This window comes from Hyaena hyaena, unplaced genomic scaffold (assembly GCF_003009895.1).
Source record: "Hyaena hyaena isolate Hyena2069 unplaced genomic scaffold, ASM300989v1 scaffold_1545, whole genome shotgun sequence".
Lineage (NCBI taxonomy): Eukaryota > Metazoa > Chordata > Mammalia > Carnivora > Hyaenidae > Hyaena > Hyaena hyaena.
In genome coordinates, this window is record NW_024082183.1 from 243,393 (window position 1) to 266,686 (window position 23,294).

General features: G+C 36.5%; 1 pseudogene; it reads left to right on the forward strand.

Annotated features, from left to right (window-relative positions):
- The first annotated feature begins 7,155 nt into the window (after window positions 1-7,155).
- On the forward strand, window positions 7,156-21,653 carry LOC120225994 (annotated as a pseudogene).
- The last annotated feature ends 1,641 nt before the right edge of the window (window positions 21,654-23,294 follow it).

A 23,294-nucleotide genomic window follows, 5' to 3' on the forward strand; every position in this document is an offset into this window, starting at 1 on the left:
AGCTCTTATTTGAAAAGATTCACCCTTCCCTTGATATTTTTCTTTTTTCTTTTTTTTTTTTTGATTGGTGGTTTTGTGCTCAATATATTTTGCATGTTGCCGAATAAGAAGTTATTCTAATCCAAAGCTTCTTCTAGAAGCTTTATATTTTTAGCTTTTATGTGTGGGTCTATGAATCACCTCAAATTACATGTCGTTTCAGTTTGGGGTTGAGGTTCATTTTCCTTTTTCAGATTTTTAATATTAATTTATTATTATTATTTATTCTTAAGTTAGTTACCATACAGTGTAGTCTTGGCTTCAGGAACAGATTCCCATGATTCATCACTTATATACCACATCCAGTGCTCATCCTAACACATGCCCTTTTAAATGCCCATTGCCCATTTCCCCCACCTTCCCAACTCCCCACCCCAAGGAGAAGTCAGTCTTTGAGTCTTCACAGGTGACATGATATTCTACATTAATATTGGGTTGAACTGGCTTCTTTCAGCATTGAGATGCATTGATATCTTTTTTGACAATCAGTGGACCACATATGTGTTTATTTATTTCTGGATCTCCTATTTTATTCCATTGTTTGATCTACTGTTATGTCACTATCACACAGTCTTAATTAATGTAGCTTTATAGTATATGTTGAAATCAGGTATGTAAGTCTTCCAACTTTGTTTCTTTTCCAAGATATTTAGGCTATTCCAAGTCTGATTTCTTCATACAGTTCAGATTTAGCCTATCAATTTCTATAAGGAAATATCTGGGATTTTTATTGGACTACATTAAATTTATAAATCAGAATTGAATCTTGATAATGTTCAAATTAATATTGTATACTTCTCTTCTTACTCAGGTCTTTAAAAATGTACTCTAAGTGACATTTTGTCTCATTATAGTAATCTTGCATTTCATATGTGCAGTTTGTTTCTAAGCTTCTTATGGTTTTTGGTACACTATGATATTATTTCGTTTTCCAATTGGTTGCTGCCAGTATTAGAACTACAATTTATTTTTGTGTTTTGACCTTACATCCTGTGATCTTGTTAAAGTCTCCTATTAATTCTAGTTTTAGAACAGATACCTTAGGATTTATACATAAACACTATGTTGCTTATAAATATGGGCAGTTTGCTTTTTAATTGTCTGTAAGCCTTTTGCTTTTTCTCCTTGCCTTAATGCTTTTGTTGAAATACCCAGCACAGTGTTAGGAGTTGCAGGGACACATCTTTGCCTTGATCCTGATACAAGGAGAAAAACACTGAGTATTTTACCATTAACTAAGATGTTGTTTGTGGGGCTTTCATAGGTATCCTGGTTTTCAATCTGAAGATGTTTCATTTTAATCCCAATTTGCTGAGAAAATGGTTTTAATCAAGCTAATCCCTAAATTTCTTTCAATGTGTTTTCTGTATCTTGTGATTTTTCTCTTTTACTCTGTTACAGTGGTAAATGACATTGATGAAATTTCAAATATTAAAACAGATTTGATACCTGAGGATATACTCTATTCGGTCCTTGGGTGTTATCTTTTTACAAAACAGAGTATTACTGGGTTTGATTTATGTATGTTGTTTTAAGAGATTTGTGTCTGCATTCCAGAGAAACGCTTGATCTGTAGTTTTCTTATAATGTTTATCGAGTTTCCATATCAAGGATATGGTGTTTTCATCATGTAGCATTCTGTCCTCTTGTATTCTGAGTTATATAAAATTTGTATTATTTCTTGAGTATTTGATAGCATTACCAGCAAAGATAAATTTATGTTTTAGTTTGTAAGTAACTTGGAAATTACTGAGTTTCTTAGGTTCTTTTAATGACAGTCTCATTCTGACCTCTAATAGAAATTTCCAGGATAATTCAGTTGGCAAATTATAATGTTTTTAATTATAAGACCTCTTTCATGGTTATCTTCAACTATTGTTTATTTGCTATTGTTTTTTAATGTTCTACATCATTTTCTGAACTTCCATGTATAAATTTCTTCATGGCAAGGGCTTCAATGCCTGGTAATAATTACAATTCCTATTATATTGCCATGATGTCTTGAGCACATGGTAAATTCTTACTCATTTGATCTTATATCAAAACTTTAAGGAAAAATGTCTTTTACTTGTCTTTAATTAATTCTTTCAAGAATCAAGGGAATCCCCTTCATTCCATTATTATTAAATTTGCTGATTACCAAATCTCTTTTCTTCATTAAAATTGATTTTTATCATATCCATTACTCATTCCACAATAAAATTTGAAATATCACCTTCTATAAGCACATTTCTTAACTTTTGCAAATGTAAAATTCTTGAATTTAATTTGCTATTCATTTTTTCCATCCATTTACTTCTGAAAACCATCTCTAGAAATCAGCCCTTTTGTTCCTTGTTGGATTACTTGCAGAAAATTGTATTCGAGATAATTTTAAGAAAGACAGTAGAATATAAAAAAAATGGACTTGAGAAAATAAGTTACTCAATTATACATTAGGAAATGTACATAAAAAACCAAAATCCCATCTCCTTACTAGGAATGATTCAGAAATGGTTATGTGACTCATTTCTTGCCCCTGAGATGTAGAAGATGTGGGCAGAAGTTTAGTGAAGAGTCATTTTAACTATTAAAGGATAGCATTGGGGCAGCCTGCACCTCTACCAGTATAAAGAAGAAAACATGTAAATCGTCCTCTTCATCAAAGTTACTCTAAGACCATTAGAAGAACTGTCTTCCATTGAAATTACTACTGTGGTTAGCAGATGGGAGTAATGACTAGAGTCTGGACACCTGGTGATATTAATGAATTTCTCAATCAGCTAATCTTGAACCCTGCCCTATCTCTCAACTTGATCTTTTGGATTAATTTAATTATATTATTATTTAAGCCTCTTGTAGCTAGAAATGTCTCCAGTGTTACGATTTAGGATTCAGAACACATAATGAAAATGTATATGGTATATGCATGTGCATGTATGTCTTTTGCATTTAGGGGAAATCACTTCTTCTTCTTTTTTTTTTTAATATTTTTATTTCTAGGAGAGAGAGAGACAGCGCGAGCAGGGGAGGGTCAGAGAGAGAGGGAGTCACAGACTGAAACAGGCTCCAGGCTCTGAGCTGGCAGTCAGCACAGAGCCCGACACGGGGCTCGAACCGCGAGATCATGACCTAAGCGAAAGTCGGACGCTCAACCGACTAAGCCACCCAGGCGCCCCAGGGGAAATCACTTCTTGAAGTGGCAACATCTATGCAACAGTAGAGTGGACACCCCTGGAAAAATATATGTGACATTGCAGAAATAGGTTTCAGAAAAATTATGAAAGATCTTTACAGACTTGAGAAACTGTGTTTTGAGTATCATATTTAGGGAGGAAGCAAGACTGAAAATGATGAAGGAGGAAGCTGGCTCAGAGGAAGTGGATGAATAATATCAGACTGATTTTAATATGGATATGAGTTGCAGATTAATTATTTTAAGTACAAACTTGAGACTTCTGTTTCCATGGTTTATATAATTTCCTATGTGGCCAAAGCCAAGAAAAAATTTACTAAGTGGATGTGGTATTATATCAATAATTGCTATTTACCTAAATAGAACATACAAGCTGAACTTATTTAAGTCACCAATAATTGCTATTTGGTTCTCATTATTATCTTTATTTTTATTCTGGATGTCATATGGCCCTGAATGTTGTAGAATTTTGATGAGCAGTAAAACCAGATCTTAGGAAATTTGACAAGGAAAGCCTTTTTATTAACCTACTGTAAGAAATATTTAGAAGGTAAGCAGAACAATATATGTATTATCTAATTGGCCCATTTAATCAACTTTAATCATGTTCACAATTTTCAAAAATAAAAACATCTTGTTTCCAAGGCTTGCCTAGGATTTTGAAGAAAAGAATCTGGAATGTATTCTAATTTATGACCATTGCAGCTAAACCACAGAGGCTAATATGTTTTCAGTTTGGTAGAACTAAACTTCCCAACTGTGATAGCCATAACCATACTCAATCTGTTTTTCTCTGTAATGGCATTTTGCTTTGTCTTATTTTTCTTAGTGCTTATTTCAATGATAAAGTTTGGGGGGGGGCGGGTAAACTATGTGGCCATTCCTGTTGCTACTTTACCTTCAAGGCTATAGGATTCTTTATTTTTTCAAAAGAAGAAAATCATAGAGAAGGATTCTTTGAGTAAAAAAACCTGGACAATGAGTCTAGGCCCATTGTTTTCCAGGATTGACTTGACACGGGCAGATCTTCTTGTCTGAATTCTGCAAGTCCAGATATTGCCATTTCTTCTTTCCAGGCCCTCACTCAGTATAGTCAAGCCCATGGGAAGCTCTCTGTTTCTGCTACCAATTTCACTTGTCATCTTTTACCTCTTTCTGTGTGTGATGGAATGGAATTATCAATAGGCAAAAATGATGCAGTTGAGGCCACCTGATCCTAATCTACCTGGTATTTATTCTGTAGGCAAAAAACAACCTGCATCCTTTTGTATACTAATTTTTTAGGTAAATGTTACTTGATGAATTTTCACAAATAACAAATTTATAAAAAATAATTTTCTACTTCCAGATGAATGGAGGGTTAATGACAACAAAACAATCCACCACCAAATCTAAAATGGGGTCAAAGCTGATAGCTTAATATTAAAACAGAGCAGAGTTTATGCGTTCTGGGTCAGGAAAACAGAAAAACAGTGCAGAGAGAATTCATCTACAATTTAAAAATACTTCACTGCAAATGTGCCTTCAAATCTGTGCCAATTGTTCTTGGATCATGAGTCATTCTGTAGTTATTTTTCTAAAGGAAGGAGTAGAGCTTTCTTGTTGAAAGGAATATTGGCTGATTCAATTAAATAGCAGAGATGTGGAGCAGGACAGATGATTAAATATTTCAATTTGTGATGGGGATTTTTGTGTCATTATTTTGTACCTATGTTTATTTCAGTGTTTCAGTCTACAAAGCTATCAAACAAATATAGCATACCTCACAGAGGACTTCTGAAAGATTGAGCAGTGAATGGGACACTAGGCTAGAATAAGGATGTCTGGACTCGTTTCCTTCTGCAATCCTAGTGTTCTTAACCTCTGTAACTCCCAAGTGCTCAGTGTCTAAATGAGATTAATAACCTGGAGACTCAGGGAGAGTTTGTAGACGTTCTTTGCAGCTTATGATAGAAGATATAAAAACAAGTCCGAATTACAGCTCTGTGATATAGAGTTTGTAGAATGTTATTAAAGCAGAGAGAAGTCATGAACCTCAAAAACAATATTTACCCATAATTTGTGACATAATTAAAAAACTCCTGCTCCTGTTGAAACGGAGGGCTGCTATGTAGAGATTAGCTTCCACTTTTCAAGGTCACTTCTCAACTGGATTCATAACCAAAGCAGACTGAAAAAATTTCAGTAACTATAAGGTTAAAAAATATGCAAATGGAATTCAATGAAAGACTAGGCACTAGGCTCTGTGGAGGGCACTGTGTTGATGGAGACTGATATCTAGACTACACTGATAGAAAGCCTTAAACTTCAAGGGTGCCTATCCTGGTGCATGATGCACCTTGACTGGATGGAATGTACTCAGTGGATATGTAACAAAAAGAAAAAGCAGTACAGTTCATGTATGATAATAAAGGGCATTTACACTCGGAGTACACAGCATTCTGAATGTACTGATTGAACTTTTAAGCTTTTTTGTTTTACCGTCTGTCTTGGTTTTAATAACACTTGATACAGGTGTTTTATCCTCTTCATAAATGGGGAAATGAGGTATAGTGAAGTTGAATAATTTATACAGTGTCACACTGTTAGCAAGTGCTAGAGTAGCTCTTGAATACTGAAGCCTGTTTTCATGTCCCCAAAATTGCACACTGCCTCAGATGTGCCCACTTCCACACACACGGTCCAGTCATCTGGCTGCAGCGGAATGGACAGACAGAACACTAACGCTTGCTAACAGACTGTAGTTCAGAGAGGAAACCAGAGGTCTCTGAAGAGAATAACAGTATGTGACAGCCAACATAACCCTGAATAGAGCTGTGAAGCATGAGCTATATGAAGAAAAATGGCATTAAATTATGCTGAGGTATGAACAGAAATGAAAGAGAGAGAAAGGAGAGGTAAAGAAGAAGGGAGAAAGACGCACAGTTAGGATTAGTTTCTTTTTTTTCTTTTTAAATCTAATTTATTGTCACGTTGGCTAACATACATTGTATACAATATGCTCTTGCCTTTGGGGGTAAATTTCTGTGATTCATCGCTTCTATACAACACCCCATGCTCATGCCAACAAGTGCCCTCCTTCGTGCCCACCACCCTTTTCCCGTCTCTCCCCATCAACCTTCAGTTTGTTCTTTGTATTTAAGAGTCTCTGGTGGTTTGCCTCCCTCCCACCCTCTCTGTTAGTTACAAACAGGATTTGTCTCAATTGCAATCAAAACAAATGTCAAGAAAACAGTGGCTTGAGATTTTTTCCCCTGAAGTTTACTTAATTATCTTCAGAGAGAATAAGAGTGTGTATGTGCACCTGAATGCACAATGGAGAGACTGGGAGAGAGAGAGGGAGACTGAGAATCCCAAGCAGGCTTCATGCCATCAACACAGGGCCTGATGCAGGGCCCTATCCCATGAACTGTGAGATCATTATCTGAGCTGAAATCAAGAGTTGGTCACTTAAATGACTGAGCCACCCAGGCACCCCTAACTAAACAAGTTTTTTTTTTTTTAAGTTTTTATTTAAATTCTAGTTAGTTAACATACAGTGTCGTATTAGTTTCAAATGTACAATTTAGTGATTCAACACTTAAATACAACACCCAGTGGTCATCAAAACAAGTGCAGTCCTTCATCCCCAACATCTATTTCACCCATTCCCCTACTCCCTCCCTTCTGGTAACCATCAGTTCTCCATAGTTAAGAGTCTGTTTCTTGTTTTACCTCTCTTTTTCCTCTATGATCCATTGTTTTATTTCGTAAACTCCACATAGGAATGAAATTACAGGGTATTTGTTTTCTTCTGAATGACTTACTTCACTTAGTATAATAATCTCTTGTGACGACATGGATGGATCCAGAGAGTATTATGCTAAGCAAAGCAATATTTTTAATAATTGGTCATGTTGAGAGTCTGTACACAGATGTTCAGATTTTTAAAGGCCGCTAACATGACCAGAGATCCAGGCTTTGACACATGGTTACAGCACCAAAATGATGACTCAGTTTTCAGCCTTGTATCCGCCTTTTAGACAGGAAAAGGGAAGGAATTTTTCAAAAGACATATTCCACCTCCTACATGTTAACATCACATTGTTAACTGCATTTCTAATTATGTCAAGATGGCCAAAACACAACCTCATAACCACAGCTAATTCCAATGGAGGCTGGAAAAATTTTAATCCAAGCATCCATGTGCCTATAATTAGACTTTTTTTTACTTAGGGAGAAGGAATCAATGTTGAGAAGTAAATGATAGTATCTGTGTGGGGAGAAAATTTAAAAGCATAGTAAATACAAGGCATCAAGGAAAAGAACACAATATGAAATAACACACCCCCAACACATGCAGGGTATTACTTCACAAGTGCTCCAAGATGTTGAACAAGTTAGTTAAAAATACTAATTTGCCAAAATGAGATATTCACTTACAAATGAGATTACAAAGAAAATTGCAGAGGTAAATAATCTTTTTTTTTTTTTAATTTTTTTTTATTTATTTCTAGGAGAGAGAGAGAGACAGCGTGAGCAGGGGAGGGTCAGAGAGAGAGGGAGTGACAGACTGAAACAGGCTCCAGGCTCTGAGCTGGCAGTCTGCACAGAGCCCGACGCGGGGCTTGAACCCACGAACCGCGAGATCATGACCCAAGCGAAAGTCGGACGCTTAACCGACTAAGCCACCCAGGCGCCCCTGCAGAGGTAAGAAAGACAATTGACCAGTCAAACTAATACGGAGAAAACAAATAATGCAATACGTAGATCTGAAATAGCAGACAATAGCATGTATAGAAGACTTCAGATAATCAGGAAGAATGTTGAGAAAATAAGCAATAAATAAACAAATTGGAGAGAATGTAATAATTACAAAAGATGGCCACTAAAAATCTCACCTGATGACAGCTTGTGTTCCTGGAGTAGAAATCCAATGGATAGAACAAAATTGGGCTTGAAAAATTTGATATAAAATTTCCCTAAACTAAAACAAGGTTAGCATTTAATATAAAAGGATGTGGTGTAATACAGGAAAAGCGCTACAAAATAATTGTCATGACTGTATATCCTTCTTCTACTGAGTGAATCTTTCATTCATCTAGATGGATGGAGGCATTAAAAGAAAAGGGTCCAGGTGGCTGCAGATGAATCCACTCTAGCATTCAGTGGCAGAATATAGCAGAGAAGCATCTATTTAGCTTATGATAAATAAAGTGTGAACCTGAAAAGTAAACTCAGCAAAGACAGAGCTTAAATACAATATCAGCAGAGAAATAATCTCAAACATAAAAGAACCCAGGGAATGTACCATCCATGCTCCCTTATTGAAACAAAAAAGGAAGTCCAACCCATTAAAATTTGGATAAAAATTTAAAAAACTGGAATGGTAAACTGGTTAACTTATAGTCACCATTGAATCCATTTAAACACTGAGTTGCAACTAAAGAGCCATGAGGACTATGATTATAGAATGGAATGTGAATATTAAACATTGGTAATATAAAATCAATAATATGAATCTTAAAACTGGGGAGATGAGATAAAATTTCTAAAAAGTGATTACATCATCAGAGGAACAACTACATTGAAATCTCTAATTAAAAAAAAAAAACTCATCTTTTTAATGGAAGTATAGTTAACATACAATGTTTGGGGCACCTGGGTGGCTCAGTTGGTTAAGCGTCCAGCTTTGACTCAGATCATGATCTCACAGTTAGTGAGTTCACGCTCTCTGTGCTGACAGTTCAGAGCCTGGAGCCTGCTTCAGATGCTGTGTCTCCCTCTCCCTCTCTCCGCCCCACCCCTGCTCATGCATGTTCTCTCTCTCTCCCTCTCCCTCTGCCTCTCAAAAATAAATAAAAATGTTTAAAATTTTTAGGAAAAAATACAATGTTAGCTTCAGGTGTACAATATAATAATCCACCCATTGTATATGTTACTCAGGGCTCATTATGATAAATGGATTCTTAATCTCCTTCACTCATTCCATCCGTATCCCCATTCATCTCCTTTCTGGCGATCACCAGTTCTCTGTATTAAAGAGTCTGTTTTTCTTTGTACCTTTTCTCATCATTCATTTCCTAAATTCTGTGTGAGAGTGAAATCGTATGGTATTTGTTTTGGCCTTTGACTTCATTTAGCACTATACTCTCTAGATCCATCCATATTGTTACAAATGGGAAAACTTCATTTTTATGGCTTAGTAATATTCTATTATATATATAAATATACGACATCTTATTGATCCATTCATCTGTGAATGAACACTTGGATTGCTTCCACGTTGTAAACAATTGCTTCCACTATTGTAAATAATGTTGCAATAAACATAGAGTGCATATATCTTTCAAATTAGCGGTTTTGTTTTATTTGTGTGTATATTCAGTAGTGGAATTATGGGATCATGGGGTATTTTATTTTTAATGTTTTATTTATTTCTGAGAGAGAACAGCGTGAGCAGGGGAGGGTCAGAGAGGGAGAGAGGGAGACACAGAATCTGAAGCCGGCTCCAGGCTCTGAGCCAGCTGTCAGCACAGAGCCCAATGTGGGGCTCGAACCCACGAACCGTGAGATCATGACCTGAGCCGAAGTTGGACCCTCAACCGACTGAGCCACCCAGGAACCCCGGTATTTTATTTTTAATATTTTGAAGAACTTCTATACTGTTTTCACAGTGGCTGCATCCCTTTACATTTCCACCAACAGTGCACAAGAGTTTCCTTTTCTTGACATCTTCACCAACACTTGTTGCTCCTTCTTCTTTGTTTTTCTTCTTTTCTTTCCTTTTTCTTTTTCTGATGGGTGTCAGGTGTCACCTCATTGTGGTTGTGATTTGTATTTCCCTGATAATCAGTGATTGAGCATTTTTTTCATGTGTCTGTTGGCTATCTGTGTCTTTGCAAAAATGTGTATTCATATTGTTGGTCCACTTTTAATTGGATTATCTGGGGTTTGTTGATGTGGAGTTGTAGTTTTTGAAAAATATATTTTGGATATTAACCTCTTAGTAGATAGATCATTTGGAAATACCTACTCTCATTCAATATATTGTCTAAAAGACTTCATCTTTGCAATGGTCTTCTTAATCTCTTTTAAATCTTTCATGGTGCTTTGAAAAATACTACCTATCATGGTAAACATTTATCCCATGTTGAACATTTGATTCAGCTTCATTTTATTTTCACATTATTTAAGTAAAATAAAACTTTTCATCAGAAATAGCATTCTACTCATCCTAAATACATATACCTTTATTTGCAGGGACAGTGGCCCCCTCAAAGCTGATTGTTTAATAATTTTTATGGGTGGTAGGATTCAGAGAGCTTTCTTGGTAAATTAAAACATTGCTCACATTTTTATTATTCATATAAATTATTGAAATAGGACAATAAATTATTTTTAAAAAAGAAATAGGATGGTCAGTGAAGGTCTCCTTGATAAAATAGCATTTAAGAATATATCTGAAGGAGCACCTGGGTGGCTCAGTTGGTTAAAGTCTGACTTTGGCTTACATCATGATCTCACAGTTTGTGAGTTCGAGCCCCCTGTTGGGGTCTGTGATGACAGCTCAGAGCCTGGAGCCTCCTCCAGATTCTGTCCCTCTCCTGTCTCTCTTTGTCCCTCAATAATGGATAGTAGCTTAAAAATTTAAAAAAAGAGGAAATATATGAAGAAAGCAAGAGTAAAGATATCAAGGAATGAATATATCGGACATATTTGAGGGACTTCTAGAAAGCTGGTGTAATGCATTAGATTTGACAAGGTATAGAGCAGTAGAAATAGAGATTATGTGGTATCTTAAATCCTTGTAAGGCCGTTGGCTTTTATTCTGAATGAGAGAAATTAACTGGAGACTTTTTAACATAGGATTTGTGCAATCTGGCTCACAATTTAAAATGTTCCCTAAATTTCTTTGTAGAGGATATAACGTGGGGCAAGATGGTAGGAATGAGGTAAGACAAGGGGCTGCTGTGAAATAGTGTAGCTTGAACTACAGTGGATAGAGGTGGAGTAGAAGATAAAAGGTTAGATTCTGAGCATATTCTAAAGGGAGACCTCGTGTGAAGTGCCAATGAATTGGATCTTAAATGTGAAAGAAAATGGACAATAACAGCAAGAATTTTGGCTGGAGTAACTGGAAGCACATTCCTACTGTTTGCTGAGATGGGGAAGCCTAGAGAATGAACAAATTTGAGACCTGAACATAATAAATTCTGTCTGATAACTTGAAAGTTTGAAAATTTTCTTTGATATCCCAGTGGGGGGGTGGTGTTGAATAGTACTTAGGTCTAGGAGGATGTAATTCATGGAAGAGTTCTGGAGTAAGGCCCTATGTTTGAAAATCATCAGCCTGGGAATGCTATTTAAAACATTGGGAATGAATGAAACAATCAAGGGAGTGTCTGTAAAGAAGAGGTCATGGAATACAGCAATAGCAAAACAGACTAAGGGGAAGGCCCTAAGTCAGTTGTTTGGAGAATGTAGAGAGTAGTTTTCAGGACATCCAATGATTAAAGAATTTTAGGAGGGAAGTAGTAAGCCACTGTATGAAATGAAACAGAGGTACAGGGAGATGAAGACTGGACATTGAATATTGCAACTTGGAGATGATGGGTGACTTTAACAAGAGCTACTTTAGTAGAATGGTGGGAAATAAATGGTGGGAAATAAAGTCAGATTGGAAAGGGCATACAAGAAAATCAAAGGAGAAGAATTCAATTCTGAAATAGAAATATGGTTAATTAAGTCTTTGATTATTTTCCCCACCTTTTTTTCACTTGTTTCAGTTTTTAATTCTTCAGATGATTTATCACTTCTATTTATTTAAAACATTTTTTTAAATGTTTTTATTTATTTTTGAGAGACAGAGACAGTGTGAGCAGAGGAGTGTCAGAGAGAGAGACACAGAATCTGAAGCAGGCTCCAGGCTCTGAGCTAGCTGTCAGCACAGAGCCCGACGCGGGGCTCGAACCCATGAGCTGTGAGATCATGACCTGAGCCCAAGTCGGATGCCCAACCAACTGAGCCACCCAGGCGCCCCTCATTTCTACTTATTTTTAATTTAACCTGTTTGCTTGTAATTTTACTCAAACTTACTGTCCCACATTCCTGTGGAGAATTTTATCTATCCTGTCATATGTTTTGTTGGTTTCCAGAGCTCTATCAATTTCACTGTTTGTTCCTTTTTTTTTAAATCACCCTATTCTTATTTAATTGTTGTGATATCTTCTCTTTTATTAGATGTCTCGAATTCCCTCCATGGCCTACAATTCTTCAAGTTGCTTTTTTCACTTTTTCTGTTTTGATTCCTGCTTTTCATGTGAAAGGCTGTCCATTGCTATGGACTCAAATTTAAGAGTAAGGCCCTAAAATGTTTATTACAAGTTGCCTTCCTGTGAATGCCATCACCTGACAACTTTGCTGGAACATGATCTGGCTGCACAATTTGGCTTATGAGTGTTGCATACAATTAGGTCTTTGTCTTTAGGGCTAGTTAGAGTTCTCACACACAAAAATGCTTTTTATGTTCTTCCTTGAAGTTTTAAAATGCTGTTTTCAGAATTCTGGAAGAACCAAATTTGGAAATAGAAATGAGGGATTCATTTAATACCTAGGTTTAACTTAATTTGCCTATTTTCACAGTGTGCCTGGTATACTTCTGTCCAAGGATTCTCTATTATTCTTTAAAAAGAATTCTTTTTTTTTAATGTTTTTACTTTCTCTCTCTCTCTCTCTCTCTGTGTGTGTGTGTGTGTGTGTGTGTGTGTGTGTGTGTTTGTAAAAGTGAGCAGGGTAGAGGCAGAGAGAGAGAGGGAAACACAGAATCTGAAGCAAGTTCCAGGCTCTAAGCTGTCAGCACAGAGCCCAACATGGGGCTCAAAATCACAAACCATGAAATCATGACCTAAGCCAAAGTCAGATGGTCAACCGACTGAGCCACCTAGTGACCCAATGCTTTAAAAAAAATAATTCTTAAAAATCACTGAGGTTTTAAATTCACATAACATAAAATTAACAATTTTAGAGTTGACAATTCATTGGCATTTAATTCATCTACAATATTGTGTAGCAGCTACCTCTATATAGGTGCCAAACATTTGCATCAGTGCAAAAAGGAAATCTCATACCCGTGAAACAGTTACTCCCTGTTTCCCCTTCTCTCCAGACTGTGGCAACCAACAATCTGTTTCCTGTCTCTATGTATTTAACTCTTCTAGATATTTTCTAGAAATAGAAACATGCAATAAGCAACCTTTTGTGTCTGGCTTATTTCACTTAGTAGAATATTTTCAAGGTTCACCCACATCGTAATTATTATTGTTATTATTATTATTGTTATTGTTATTAGCATTTCAGCCTTTTTATGGCTGAATAATGTTCCGTGTGTGTGTGTGTGTGTGTGTGTGTGTATGTGTGTGTGTGTACACACACAATTTTCTGACCCATGTATCCACTGATGAGCATTTGGGTTGATTTCACCTTTTACCTGTTGTGAAAAGCACTGCACTGAAAATTCATTGTACGTGTATTTGTTTTCAGTTAGTTTGAGTGTATACCTAAAAAATATTTAAGAATATATGTTGAGGAGTAGAATGACTAGCCATATGGAAACTATGCTTGACCTTGTGAGCAAACATCTTCCATGGTGGCTGAACCATTTTATGTTCCCGCTAGTAATATGTGAAGTTTACAATTTTCAGTATCATTTCCAACACTTATTTTCTTCCAGCTCCCACACTACCCCTTCCCCCCACTCTTCTTTCGTCTTCCTTTGCTTTCTTTCTTCTTCTCCCTCTTCTCCCTCCTCCTCTTCTTCCTCTTCTTTCTCTTCTTCCCCTTCTTTTTTTCTTCTTTTCCTCCTCCTCCATCTTTCTTCTTCCTCCTCCTCTTTCTTTCTTCTTCCTCTTCTTCTCCTCCTTCCTTCTTCCTCTTCTTCCACTTTTTCCTCTTTCTTCTTCTCCCCCTCCCCTCCCCATCCTCCTCCTCCTCCTCCTCCTCCTCCTCCTCCTCCTCCTCCTCGTGTTATAGCCTTCCTAGTGGTCCAATATGTGTAGAAGTGAAATCTGTTGTGGTCATTTTAATGTGCATTTCTTGAATGATTAATAATATTCAGTATTTTTTGCTTATTGGCCATTTGTATCTTTGGAGAAATATTTAAGTCCTTTGTCCATTTTATAATAAGATGGTTCTTACTTTTGTGGCTGAATTTAAAAAGTGCATTATAGAGGCACCTGTGTGGCTCAGTTGTTTAAGCATCTGACTTCGGCTCAGATCATCATCTCACAGTTTGTGGGTTCAAACCCCACATCAGGCTCTGTGCTGACAGGTCAGAGCCTGGAGCCTGCTTCAGATCCTGTGCCTCCCTCTCTCTGCCCCTCCCCCACTTTTTCCTCTCTCTCTCAAAAAAAAAAAAAGAAAAAAAGGAAAACATTAAAGAGTGCATTGTATATACTGGATACTAAACCCTTATCACATATTTTTTTTGGCAGATATTTTCACCTAATCTGTATGTTGTGTTTTCCCTTTTTTTGATAACGTTCTTTGTACAAATTTTTTTAATTTCAGTGAAGTCCAATTGATGTATTTCTTTTTGTGCTTATGCTTTTAACATCAATTCAAGAACCCATTGCCAAATCCAAGGTCATGAATATTTAGCCCTATGTCTCCTACTAAAAGTTTTATGGTTTAGCTCTTATTTTCAGTTGTTACCTGTGTTGAGTAAATTTTTGCATGTGGTGTGAGGTATGAGTCCAGTTTGTATTATCTGTTTGAGAACATATTTCTCTGGTCTTATTCTGAGGTTGGGATTATGTTGTTAATCTGATATGTGGAATATTGGAAAAGATTTGGGGATCTAAGACTGATCAATCCACTTGTTTCAAGTACTACTTTGAGAAGTAATTAAAGTGAACTTTCTATGAACATTTTGGGACCTTTAGCACAATTTGTTCTGCTTCTTAATTTTTCTTCCTGCTGTCCTGGGTTTTGGCTATTTGCATTTACAAAGTCAATTACCATTTTTCTTTCTGTTCTACTATTTCCAAAAATACTTTGTTACCATTTTCTATTATTTGTGGCCTTTGGGTTTTATGCTTTGATTATTTTACTGTTCTTACAATAGACTTTTTAGTAAGGGAAGAGACAATAAGTTATTAAGTCACTATTTTTTGCTTAAAGACTCCCCATTTGTGACTCCTAGCATAACGTGCTTTTGTTTTTGTTTTTGTTTTTTTGTTTGGTTCTTGTTTTTGTTTTACCTTTAGTGGGTAGAATATCTCTTAGATATGTGAAGAAAATAGGGGGAAAATAACTTTCATTCTTGTGTTAAAGTTTCATAGGTAAACGCTATTACCTATCCCTTGGGAATCAACATTGTCTATATTAGCTGCAAACAGTGAGCCTAAAGAATTTATGAACCTCAGGGGGCAGAGTTGCAATTTTTTCCCGTCTACTGAATACCTTCATAGAACTTCCTTTTTCTGTTAATTTGGGCATACATTGCATTTTGTTTACATGAGAAGGGCTTTTCTAATCATTGTGGTGTAGAACTTGCTGTCATAACCAAATTTAAAAACTCAGTAAAAAAAAAAAAAAAAAAGACCCCACTGGAAGTCAAATAGATGAGTTTGTTTCTCTGCTGAACTTCTATAATTCTTCTTAAAAGAAGAGAGTACTTATATTACTTTGGAAGCGCCACTAGAATCTGGAAATAATTTTGCAAATTAAAGGTCGCTATACAAATAGTTAAATAGTGGCATCAGATCTTACCTTAAAAATTGATAAAAACTCTTGATGTTTTCACTTTCATAAAGAAATAAATTTATGTACATTTATATAATTTTCCTAAAAGATATGAAATGTACATAGAAATCCTTAAAGATGTATGCAAGTATGAAACAAGACATTGTTCTTGGGTGATATTTTTGTTTTTGCATTCTTCCAAATGTCCTACAATTAATATATTTGAGAATGTGTTTGTGTAAAATGTATGTTAAATCAGAGCTTCAAATTATTTTTCACAGCTTGCCATAAAGGAATATATATTGCTGACTCTTAATAGGTTCATAATATTTTTTTGCTATGATGAAACACAGAAATTGGCAATAATTCAAGTAAAATTTATTGAGTATATATTATCTATAAGGCACTGTGCTGTGAACTGTGGCAGATACAGAGAGAAAGAAGATATTCTTTCCCTCAAGAAACTAGTTCACCACTGAATTTAATACCAACAATAATTGAGGTAATAAAAGAGAGGTTCAATGAACTATGGCACTGTTTTGAAAATTGCCAGTGCATGAGAATCACCTGGGGAAATTATTAAAGATGCCAATTTCTTACCCTTCTCTAACAGACTAGGAATTCGTATTTTAGTAAGTACTCTATGGGCTTCTACTAGATGGTCCTTCAAAGAACAATGAAATAAATGATGAGATGAGCATTGATTTAAAAGATACATATATTTGATATGGCTCTTTGTTTCTGCCTATTACTAGCAATGTGTTTGGGTAACTTGTTTACCCCTGTCATGTTCAAATTCTGTGCATGCAAATTGAGACCATCATGCTTACCTATGTTATGGGGATACTATAAGTAATGTAGATATTAATATGAAGTTGCTAGTCCTCTCACAAATACATAGTAAGTGCTCTCAGGTATATAGTATGGCAATACAGTGTTGGAGAGGGAAGAAATGCTCAGTTTAATGAAGCAGGGGAAGCAGTTGGAGAAGCTTCATGCAGAAGGGAAATTTGGACTAGGTCTTGAAGGTTGAGGATAATATTGATAAACTCAGATAAGAAAGAAAGAAATATATTCTAGTCAGCAAAAACATGGTGAGCAAACTAGGTGTGATTGGGTATCTCTGAGCTGTGGACGATGATGAGTAGAGAAAGCTTTGATTGTCATGGAAGACAGATGTGAAGGCATACCTAGTGGGCAGGTCATAAAGCATCTTGAAAATCTACCTAATGAGCTTTAAAGTACTATTAAATAGTTGTAAATTTAGTGTAATTTGAGCAAGGGAGTAATTAGGGCAGATAGGGTTTTAACACGATGATTTACTGCTCATATAGAAGGTATGTTTAAGGAACAAGAGAGTAGAGGAAGGGAGACCAGTTCACAGGCTGTGGCAGTAATTCAAATAAGCAGTTAGGAATGTCTGAACTCAAGTGGTGAAGAAGAAATGGGGATGGGGGGAGGTAAACATATAAGAAGGGTATATCTGAAAAAGATAGCTGGAAGTCATACAGAGGAGATATGGAAATTGAAGAATAAGCTATTTTAAGTTGACCAATAGGTTTTGAGATTGGGTGAATAGAAAGACTGTGATACCACATAGAAAACACAGAGCAGAGGTGAGAAATTGTCTGAGAAAAAGAAGACGACTTCTGCTTTGGGGGATGTTACATGGCTATCCTAGTAGAACAATTTGGTGACTATACCCAAAAGGAATTTAGTAGTGCAGGGGTGAGGTTACAGCTAAAGAATTGGAGGAGAAAAGAATTAAAAGTTATTCTCCTGATGTCATGAATTTGAAGATACAGGAGTGGATGTGCTTTTTTGAAGCATCATCATAACAATGGCAAAGAGTTCATGGTGCTGTGTGCCAGGTAATGTTAAGCATTTGTCATACTTTAAGTCATTTATGTTATAATTGGAGAGGAAAGCCATGTTTTTTTTTTTAATTTTTGCCATGCTTTTACAAAGTGTTGCCCAAAGGGAGTCAGTCATTATCAGAGGTCACATTTGTATGTAGTAGACTCAGGATCTGAAACTATACAGATTGGCTCCAAACTCTGTGTTCTTAACCTTGATATTCTGCTGTTCTGAGTCGAAAGAATAGTGTGGGAGAGCTTACGTCCGAGGCTGGAACCTCCAGGAATACCCCTTTCAAGTCTGAGTGGGGAAGTCACACACCCCAGCATCAGACTGGAGTGAAGGGCAGGGCAGGACAACCATGTGGTCAAGATGCAAAAAGAGGAAGGCAACGGGAAACAAAACTGCTGTTGATAGACAAATAATACACAAAGGACAAGAAAGATGACCTTACATTTGTTTTTCTTACAGGAGAAGGGAAAGATCTATAGTGATTTAAAAAACATCTTTTGATCAGTAGACTATGATTTCAAGAGGGATCTTTTACTTTTCCCCTACTTTTTAAGCTAGCCATATTAAAGGTCCGTTGTAACCTTTAATAAAAAGTATGTTGGATCTAGAAGAGTAGCAAAACTAAATCTATGAGAAAACGAAGCATCTGGCTGCATGTGCTAGATGCTGCAATCTACTTGGCCTTTCTCTTGCCACCTGGTCTCTCCCCAGGATTCTCTATGTGTCTGTATTTCCAGAGTTTTTGTTTGTTTGTTTTCAATTTTTTTTTTCATTGTACACTCTACCATGATACCTCTTTAATGCCTTCACCTGGCTCATATGTAAAAGATTTATCTTTGAGTCCAAACTTAACAAAAAGGAAAACTATTTCAAAACCTCATGATGCTGCTTTCAAAATAATCCACATTCTATATGTGTAAACAACTTCAGTATTCAATGCCAGAAGCCCTTTTAGGCAGTATTTGGTTGTCAGTATTTGGCTACTGATTCCACTTGTTCATTGTGAGGCATGTGTGGTATGAATTTGACCCCTTGCCTAAAGTGTCTTCATCGTAACCTCAGAATCTCAAATCAACTCCTTGGCTCTGGACAAAATTTTGATCCAACCATGGAATATAGGAGAAAATTGAGATTTAGACTGTTCAGCAGAACAGTCTCAGATCATTCTTGCCAAAGATCCTGTATTAATCTCAGCACTCTAGTTTTCTACGTAGTGTTGGGGCTCTTGGAGCTGTCCTGTGCAAAGCAGAAGTTAGCTAAGAGGTTCTACCTCTTTAATCCAAAGTGAGTTAATTTGTATACCAGTTCCACAGTTGACAATAAACCAAAGTTATTCTCAGGTATTTTATTTTATTTATCTTGAAGCTTATTTATTTTAAGAGAGAGAGCATTAATGAGACTATGAGATCATGACCTGAGCCAAAATCAATAGTTGGGTGCTCAACCAAATGAGCCACCCAGATGTCCCCCAAGGTAGTTTAAAAATCCCTACTTAATTCCTCTAGGTTACATCCATTTCCAGCCTTCACAACTTTTCATCCTGTCATGGTTCCAGCCTGCATCCACCCAAATTTGAAATTCAGCCTTTACTAGATTTGATTTAAATATATTCCCCTTATCGGGGCACCTGGGTGGCTCAGTCATTTAAGCATTGACTTCAGCTCAGGTAATGATCTCAAAAGTGTGTGAGTTTAAGCCCCACATCAGGCTCTGTGCTGACAGCACAGACCCTAGAGCTTGCTTCAGATTCTGTGTCTCCCTCTCTCTCTGTCCCTCCCCTGCTCATGATCTTTCTCTCTCAAGAATGAATAAATATTATAAATAAATAATAAAAATAATAGTCTATCCATATCTATAATTCATGAGAACATTTTTGCTGAAGATTTATAGAAACTTGTGGAAAAGCTTTTTCATTGACTCTTGTATACTGTTCCCCCTCTTTCCTTAGCTATTTTCTCCTCTCACCTTTGGATTTTCTCTCATTTTTTCCCTCTGGTAGAATTGCATTTGTTACTTTTTGTAAAATCTTGGTCATTATTGATGCCTTTAGTGTCAGAGCTTTTTGTCCTAAGAACAGTTTTTGCTGCTGGCCTGTCAAGAAAATACAGTATTTTCCCTAAGAGGCACTTTGATGAATAATTTTTTTTCCATCTCATCACAGTCATGAGACCTGCTTCTAAGCTTCTGTAATATGTACCACATGACCCTGTGGTGCTCTTTAAGCTCCTTTAAACTCCATTTTCCAAATGAGCTCCCTTTGATTTGTCTACCTTGCCTGAGTAGCAAGTTGCTCTAGATCTTTGCCAGGTTAGGCTATTGACTAATGCTATCACCATTCTGCTTGTGTGATTTGGGAGGTCAACTCACCTCAAACCCTCATTTGGTCACTTACCCTGAGCACCCCTCTCTTCTTTTCCTTGATTCCATGTCGGGACACCTGGCACTTATCTTATCTCATGGACCTGGTGGATTTCCAGACTTCGCCTTTCCCATTTTTGTTCATCTTCCTGTTTACTGAGTCCAAATTCTGACATCATGGGAATGTTCAATAGGTATCATCAGTGATGAAAGCACACTACTCTTTCTGCTTCAGAGAACCCATGGACTGTTCACTGCAAAATTTGTTTTTCCTAGGTTATTCTACTACTTTGCTGAGAGGCCATCCTGGGGTATGTTTCAATGTTTTGGTCCAGAACATACATTACAACTAGGCCCTGATGACCTGAAATAAAATTTGGGAACAAAATCCACAGTAAATTAGAATTCCTTTGAGCCTAGGTACTGTATGTTTGTTTGTTCTTGTTCTTTTTGGTTTTGGAACTAAGTTTCTTGTCCCCTTGACTTAAATATGGCAATGAAGAAAGTTGTGACTACCTAGTTTTATGAATAAGAATATAATTACTTTAAACTGGTTTGATGTCTCTTCTCAAGAGTGCCATAGTGTAACCCAATAATTCTTTTTATTTACCTTGAGGAAGTTTTTTTCCAATGTACACAAGGAAACATGTTCAAGAATGTTCATAGCAGGGGAGGGCAGAAAAATGGCAATGCCCATAAAGCAGATTCTGTTAAGGGGTAGAAAGGATTGATGGTAGTTCAAGGGGCCCTGAGCTGGGAGTCTGAGTTCTCCCAGCCTGGCCCTTGCAGCTGGTCTCTGTAGCACCTGTTATGCATATTGTGCCTGTAGCAGCCTCCAAGTTGACCTCCAAGCCACAGATCCCATTGCAGAAAGAGACGGCAGTCTCTACTACAATAGATAGAGAGAGTAGGTGTTCAGGCCATGAGCCTTGTATTTTGGATGAATCCCAGTGACCAGCAAAGAAGAAAGCTGACTTACATGATGAAGATGAACAGAATATATTCCTGGTGCAGGATTTGGACCATGTATGGGAGCAGAGATTCTTACGCTTCAAACTTGGAGCTCACATTCCAGAACCTGATAAAAAGAATGACCAAACCTCACTGCACCAAAAGATAGACAGGAATCTTGTTCTGTTGTTCAAAAAGAAGCTTGGAGGCCAGGATGTTTGGATACTCCCACAGGCAGAGTGGCAACCTAGGGAAACCATCTGAGGAACAGCTGAGTGAACTCTGGCCACACTCTCAGAAAAGAATATGGAAGCCAGGTTCCTGGAATTGCACCCTATGGCCACTACAAGTTCAAGTTCCCTCAGGCAATGCAGACAAAGTAGACTTGGGGCAAAATTCTTCTTCTTCAAAGCACTGCTATTAATTATTGCCATAGCAGGAAGAAGTGACATCATGTTAGGTCTCTAAAGCGGAGGTGGGTGACTATTTGAAACTGAAATACCTGGCCCAGGTTATGAGGTTGCTCTTGGACTTCTGATGGACCCTGGTGCCTGAGGGCAATACTTGGACAGGTCTACAACTGGGGTCTCAAGGACATTATGCGGTTGCCCCATCTTTGCAGCGAGCAGCATACAGCAAACTAAACTGAGAGAAATAAATGAATTTATTCTTGGGGAAAAAAATGTTCATAGTATTAGAGGTAATGACAAAGAACTGAAAATAGCTCAATTCTGTGCTGAAGAATCCATAAATAAGCTGTATTTTTGTAGACTGCAGTATTATACAGTGAAAAAAAACAATAAACTACATATACATACATCTACATGGATGAAACCAGAAGTAATTTCAGTAAAGAAATAAGTTTTAGAAGACAATATAATAAAATATGACATTGTTTTTATAATACCCTAAAATAAGTAAAATGCTGTTTAAGCAATTAAGTTTATTTTTCTCTAGTGACTTAATCAGGAAAATGAGATTTCCTGAAATTATGAGGAAGAAGAGATAGAATTAAAGGCAGCCTTTTATCCTACAAGTCTGTGTCACAGTGAATTGTCCTTCCCCTCCCAAACCTAGGGAATGAACATTATCAATTCTTCTTGTGGGAAACCTGAAAACCACTGTCCAGCACAAAGAAAACACTGGAGAACTACATGGCTAACCGTGATCCGGTGACTTCTCTTGGCAATTTTTTCCTCTTGCCTTGAGCTGAAAAATCCCCTGAATTTAGGACCCAGTAGGGGGAGAAAGAGTGATCCGAATAAACAAGAGGCTTAAGGAGGAAAAGCATACTTAAAACATGCAGGAAAAAGAAAAATGCAACCCCCTCTCCGCTAAATTTGTTTTTTAAAAAAGCACCAATAATCAAAAGAATGTTAAAACAAAAGTAGTTAGCAAGTGGATGAAACTGACAAATACTAAATTAGATTGTACGTTTTAATACTGGGTATTCACTTACACTTACAGAGAACTAAAATGATACAAGGCTTTATGAGACATATGAGTTGGGAGCAATGATTTTTAAAAACATTTATTTTCTCTAACCAGTAATTCTAATTTCAAAAGTAAGTGTAATTCCAAGGTTTTTTATTATTATTAATGATGTGAAAGATTAGGAAGATTATGACTGTCTGACAATTACAAACACTGAAAACGTTATGGTCGTGCATCCAGATGTTAAAATATGCATTATCTTTTAAAATTGTTGAAAAATATTCCAGAGCTTAAAAAACATGTTCCTAATATAATTAGAAATTGCTACTATAAATAAGAAATTGAACTATAACCTTCCTGTGATGTCAACTACATAAATATATGTGAACATATTCATGAAACAAGTTTTCCTTCAGGCAGTGACATTATTGCTGAGTTTCATCTAATTTATATTTTCAAGGTTTTCCAATTTATCTAAAGTGAACAGGTTTTTTTTAAAAAAAAAACTTAAATAATAAGAAAGCAATAAACTTTTAAAAATGATGTATTGTGGGCCTTAGAGGATTTTCCTTTCAACTTGTTCAGCTAAGCCTTCAGTGTGTCAGAAAGAGCACAGGCCAAGCATCAGGAGATTTAATTTTGCCACTAACAAGCTTTGTTAGAAAATCTCTTTGAGCCGATGTCTTTGTCTTTAAAGTGTCCAGCCTATCTCAGAGGGTTTTTATGAGGATCAAATGGCATAATG